The sequence below is a fragment of the Neovison vison genome, chromosome 5 (assembly GCF_020171115.1).
Source record: "Neovison vison isolate M4711 chromosome 5, ASM_NN_V1, whole genome shotgun sequence".
Lineage (NCBI taxonomy): Eukaryota > Metazoa > Chordata > Mammalia > Carnivora > Mustelidae > Neogale > Neogale vison.
In genome coordinates this window covers 87,947,525-87,953,682 of record NC_058095.1, presented here as the reverse complement: position 1 = coordinate 87,953,682, position 6,158 = coordinate 87,947,525, and the positions used below count along the sequence as shown (strand labels likewise).

At 51.9% G+C, this 6,158-nt stretch overlaps 1 pseudogene; it reads left to right on the top strand.

Annotated features, from left to right (window-relative positions):
* The window catches only part of LOC122906938, a 127,749-nt pseudogene that overhangs the window by 103,258 nt on the left and 18,333 nt on the right, over positions 1 to 6,158 (top strand).

Below are 6,158 nucleotides of genomic sequence, written 5' to 3'. Positions count from 1 at the left end.
AGAGGTAAGATAGGGAGGGCTGGGAACAGTGAAACTGTTCCCATCTTCTCCCTTTGTGCAAGTCATGTTTGAAAAAAATAACAAATATTCCCCAAATTTTCCATTAAATATGATTTTTAAAAAATCTTGTAAAGTGTCCCTTCCATATATAAGTGTAAATCCTCTCTCTAAAGTTAGAAAAATGCCTAATGGGAAGGAAAATTGCTGCAGTTTGATGATGTTTCCGTTATTTTTCTTAAAGATTTTATTTATTTGACAGACAGAGATTACAAGTAGGCAGAGAGGCAGGCGGGGAGTGGGGGGCGCAGCAGGCTTCCGGCTGAGCAGAGCCCTATGCGGGCTCGATCCTAGGACCCTGGGATCATGACCTGAGCTGCAGGCAGAGGCTTTAACCCACTGAGCCAACCAGGCACCCTTTCCATCATTTTCTAATGTTTATTTAGATCATTGGATTATTTTATGTTGGAAAAAACCCTCTAAAAAATAGAACACTCATCTTTTCTTTCCTAACCTTTTATATAATCCTTGTTGCCCTTTTTTTTTTATTATATTACTTGGCAGGGCAACAAGCACTTTTTTTTCTTCCTTAAGCAAAAGATGCTCTAATCACAAGTTTCATTTCTTTCTGTAGACCCAAGGATCTCTTCTAAGTATTCTGATACATTCACGCTGAGCAAACTCTGTAGGACTATCTTTATCTATAAAACTGTGTAACTCCAAAACAGGATATGTTAAAAATTCATTTCTAAGAGCAAAAGATCAAATAATTTTTGAGCAGGAAAGAACTATAGAAATCACTGAAGCCCAGAGAAGAGAAATGAACATGCCCAGGTCCTGCACATTAGCAAAACGAGGTCTAATGACTTGGACTTCCAGTCGAATCACAGTGCCTCAAGCCTCATTTTTTCCCATATATGATGAAATTATCTTAAAGTTTGGAGTTGTTTTGGAATGTTTTCCATGAATTGGATTTTTCCCTCGATATCGTAAGAATGACAGAGATGTGACAAAATTACAAATAACAGAATGTGTAGGGAAGATAATGACTTGGTAGCTCATCTCATTTTTCTTGTTTATTCCTTTGGACAGGTGATATATTGCTGAATATCAATGGCATTGATTGGACCAATTGAAGTCACAGTGAGGCCATGGCTATGCTAAAAGCCAGCGCCACGCCCCCTGCTGTTGTCCTGAAAGCACTTGAGGTCCAGATTGTGGAGGAGGCAGCCCAGGCTACCCAAGAGCAGCCAGGCACCTTCAGCGAGAATGAGTATGACTCCAGCTGGTCCCCGTCGTGGGTCATGTGGCTTGAACTTCCAAGGTACTGACAGCGTTTCATGGAATAATCGTAGTGACAACATTTCTCAATATGGAACACAGTAAATTCACTCGTCCACGGTGTGAGGGGGAAGGTCCTGGTCAGAGATGAAAGTGGCAATGGCATATCAAGTTATTGAAGAAAAGGGTATTTTTTTCCTTAGGTTATTATATTTTAAAAGATAAATTTAAGGGGCATCTAGGTGGCTCAGTCGGTTAAGCATCCAACTCTGGATCTCAGCTCAGGTCTTGATCTCCGGGCCATGAGTTTGTAAAAAAGATTTTTTTTTTAATTTTTAAAAAATTAAAACATTCTTAAAAAATAAACCATTTACCTTAGCAAAGGTAAATTTAATAGTAAGAACTAAGCTAAAAAGACATGGTGTATCTGTTTATAAAAACGAATAAAGCCATTCTGTCCATTACTATTAACAAGGTTCTCAAGTGGACCAGCCATGAGATTTGGAGGTTCATGCTCTTGCTTTAGAAAAGCTGTCATTTACCACCACGTGTACATGCTTAGACTTCATGTGCATTTTTCACCAGAAAAAAACAGGTCAGAGTGTGGGGCCTTTTGAGAAGCTTTTCTAAAACCCCTTTCTTGATCTTGTAAGTCTCTCTAAAAAGGCGGGATGTCAAAACTCAGTTTTATTGGACATGAGAGACTCTTTCAGCCAAACCACTGGTGTCCGAGAGTAGGTCTTCTCGCCACCTTCAGGACTGTCACCCACCGGGACATTCTGTCGTTGGTCATTGTCTGGTCATGAAAGTGTTTCAGCCTCCTGATGAGTGTTGTATATACTTTGGTATTGAAGTTGGAAGAATGTGTATTACTGTCTTGGTTTCTAGATCACTTTAGAGGAATCCTAAAACTGAACTATGATGAAACATTCTGATTCTGAGCCAAGTAGGAAAATGACTGATTTTTTTAAAATAAAAATAAACAATAAGAATGCCAGTTTCTGAGACATCTAGCTTCATTTGGATGTAATTTGTAATAACTAGCATTTATATGGTGCTATGTGATATATAGATCTATATCTATATCTATATCTATATACATATAGATATAGATACATATACATTTTTAAAGTACTTTCACGTAAAGAATAGCAGAAAAAGCCAGGATGAATGGAATTCATTTGTCTACCATCTAACTTACTGACTTGTCCTTGTGGTAGTGAAAAAGACCAAAAAGGCCTGAAACAGTAACAGAATTCGTATCTCAGGGCCCTGGAGGCATAGATTGGAATGGTTGCTATGAAACCATGACCGTTCTATCTATTGGTGAGGGGTCAGCCAGCAGAGGGAACTCATCTATCCTCTGGAGTACTCAGCCTGTACACTGACCTGTCACTTGAAACCCAGCATGTCAGAAAGGCCCCATCCCACACCAGTGGGGGAGCAGTGGTCTCCTCGGCGGCTCAGGAGCCGAGCGTGCGCACCCCACTGCTGGTGGCCAGGCCGTGCTGGCGCTCCTTTAGTTCTCGTTACCTGGTGTTCCGGGCCAGCTCTGCAGTCAGCTCTTTACCGCTTGTGTTCGGAGCATTTTCAGGTGAATCACGAGGAACAATGATATTTCAGGTGAACCGTACATGGGATCATGAAATCTATTTGGGGGGTCTGCCTGTATCGAAAGAGTGTCTATCAGTGCAAGGTCACTATTCTGTGGACTCCTGGGGGTCGTGTGTTGTGTGCAGACCGGTAAACACAACCAGGTATTGGGAGGGCCACTGCTCTGAGGGTACCGGCAGCTCTTTCCAGCATGTGGCACCACACACAGGGTAGCAGCTCTGCTCGTTCTCAAAGGGAGGGTCTTTCTCTGCAGTTGGCTGGCGGTGGACCAGACAAAAGAGTGATTTGTTTTGTGTTGTGCTGTTTCGTTGTTTGTTTTGGCAGAAAATTCAGAATAACGAAAAGAACCTGCATCGTCTCTAAAAAAGTTTGAAAAGAGGGGAATCACTCTTCTGTTCTGCAGACACACACAGAAGGCCATATTGTAGGATTCCAGGCAGAGGAAAATCCAAGTCGAGATGAAGTGGCCGAGACAGAGAGAAGAGCAGTGGTTGCAGGGACTGGGGGAGGGACTGAGCAGTGAGCGATGAGGAGCGCGGGGGTCTCTGTGACGGAAACGTTGTAGAACTACCTGGTTGTGCAACACTCTGAATGGACCGAATGAGACCTTCATATCCCACTGCAAAGGATGCGAGTCAAATTTTATGTAAACTCAAATTCTACTTTATTTAATAAATAAGATCTAGGAAGTAATTATAGAGGTGAACACAGAACACAAATAGGATAAAGAAGGAAATGACAGGGGAGGGGGAGCCATGCTCTGGAGCTGCAGCCAGCACAAGCTGCTGCTCGGGGGCCGAGCCTGCTTGCTCCACGGAGGCAGGGGGCGGCAGATCGGGGACCGAGCCTGCTTGCTCCACAGAAGCAGGGCGTGACAGCTCGGGGACCGAGCCTGCTTGCTCCACGGAGGCAGGGGGCGGCAGCTCAGGGGCCAAGCCTGCTTGCTCCACGGAGGCAGGTGGCGGCAGCTCGGGGACCGAGCCTGCTTGCTCCACAGAAGCAGGGCGTGACAGCTCAGGGACCAAGCCTGCTTGCTCCACGGAGGCAGGGGGCGGCAGCTCAGGGGCCGAGCCTGCTTGCTCCACGGAGGCAGGGGGCGGCAGATCGGGGACCGAGCCTGCTTGCTCCACAGAAGCAGGGCGTGACAGCTCGGGGACCGAGCCTGCTTGCTCCACGGAGGCAGGGGGCGGCAGCTCAGGGGCCAAGCCTGCTTGCTCCACGGAGGCAGGTGGCGGCAGCTCGGGGACCGAGCCTGCTTGCTCCACAGAAGCAGGGCGTGACAGCTCAGGGACCAAGCCTGCTTGCTCCACGGAGGCAGGGGGCGGCAGCTCAGGGGCCAAGCCTGCTTGCTCCACGGAGGCAGGTGGCGGCAGCTCGGGGACCGAGCCTGCTTGCTCCACAGAAGCAGGGCGTGACAGCTCAGGGACCAAGCCTGCTTGCTCCACGGAGGCAGGGGGCGGCAGCTCAGGGGCCGAGCCTGCTTGCTCCACAGAGGCAGGTGGCGGCAGCACAGGAACCGAGCCTGCTTGCTCCACGGAGGCAGGGGACGACAGCTCGGGGACCGAGCTTGCTTGCTCCACGGAGGCAGGTGGCGGCAGCTCGGGGATCGAGCCTGCTTGCTCCACAGAGGCAGATGGCGGGAGCTCGAGGACGGAGTCTGCTTGCTCCACAGAGGCAGGGGGTGACAGCTCGGGGACCGAGCTTGCTTGCTCCACGGAGGCAGGTGGCGGCAGCTCGGGGATCGAGCCTGCTTGCTCCACAGAGGCAGGGGACGACAGCTCGGGGACCGAGCCTGCTTGCTCCACAGAGGCAGGGGGCGGCAGCTCAGGGGCCGAGCCTGCTTGCTCCACAGAGGCAGGTGGCGGGAGCTCTGGGACGGAGTCTGCTTGCTCCACAGAGGCAGGGGGTGACAGCTCGGGGACTGAGCTTGCTTGCTCCACGGAGGCAGGTGGCGGCAGCTCGGGGATCGAGCCTGCTTGCTCCACGGAGGCAGGTGGCGGGAGCTCGGGGACGGAGTCTGCTTGCTCCACAGAGGCAGGGGGTGACAGCTCGGGGACCGAGCTTGCTTGCTCCACGGAGGCAGGTGGCGGCAGCTCGGGGATCGAGCCTGCTTGCTCCACAGAGGCAGGGGACGACAGCTCGGGGACCGAGCCTGCTTGCTCCACAGAGGCAGGGGACGACAGCTCGGGGACCGAGCCTGCTTGCTCCACGGAGGCAGGGGGTGACAGCTCGGGGACGGAGCCTGCTTGCTCCACGGAAGCAGGGGGCGGCAGCTCTGGGACGGAGCCTGCTTGCTCCACGGAGGCAGGTGGCGGCAGCTCGGGGACGGAGCCTGCTTGCTCCACAGAGGCAGGGGGCGACAGCTCGGGGACCGAGCCTGCTTGCTCCACGGAGGCAGGGGGCGGCAGCTCGGGGGCAGGACCCTGCTGGTCATCCAGAAACGGCAAAAGGCCAGGTGGCTCTTCTGTCGCAGAGAAGTGAACGAGGGCCCTGATGACTAACTGCCCTGGCCCCAATGGGTCAGGGGGGGTCACTGGTCTTCCTGACCCAATATGAGTCGCTGCAGCAGGGTTGGTGGGGACCAGCTCAGGCCCCAGAGGTGCAGCGGGTGCCAGAATGGCTACTGGAACGACTTCCTGAGGCATGTCCTGATCTTGCTCTGGGGCCGGTGCTGTAGCTCCAAGAAGAGAAAGCATCATTAGCTTGATTGACTTCCCTTTTGCCTTTCCCTTTCCCTACCACTCAGCGTGGCCTGCGTTCAAGACCCAGCCCCTGGAAGGTGTCCCCAACGGAAGCCCATGGGGACAGAGATCTGAGATGACTCACTCTCCTCGGCCCAACTACAATGTATGGAGGCTTCCTCAGGGTGGCCCACCCTGCCTCCTCCTCAGGCCCACATCAGTCACCCCCAGTCCTCCTCACCCCCAGCCTCTGGCTCCGTGGCCTTTCTGGGAGCGCGTTGCCTTTCTGGAAGAAGAAGCTGGGCTCGGCGCTGCAGGTCCGAGCCTGGCACATTGACCTGCAGGTAGGCCAGCAGTGTGTGCAAGCTGGAAAACTCTGGAGGCTGCACAAAATCCCCTGGATACTTTTCCACCCAGGTGTTAAGGATGGCATAGACGGCCCTGGGGACAGACATGGAGGCAGAGAAGTCAGAGGACAGGGTACACATCCAAACCCAAATCCCAGGGAACACATTGGGAACCTGGGCCCCTGGGCTTCCAGCTCCTGTCTGAGACCAGTCGGACTCCTTGTCCACCTGCGACCTG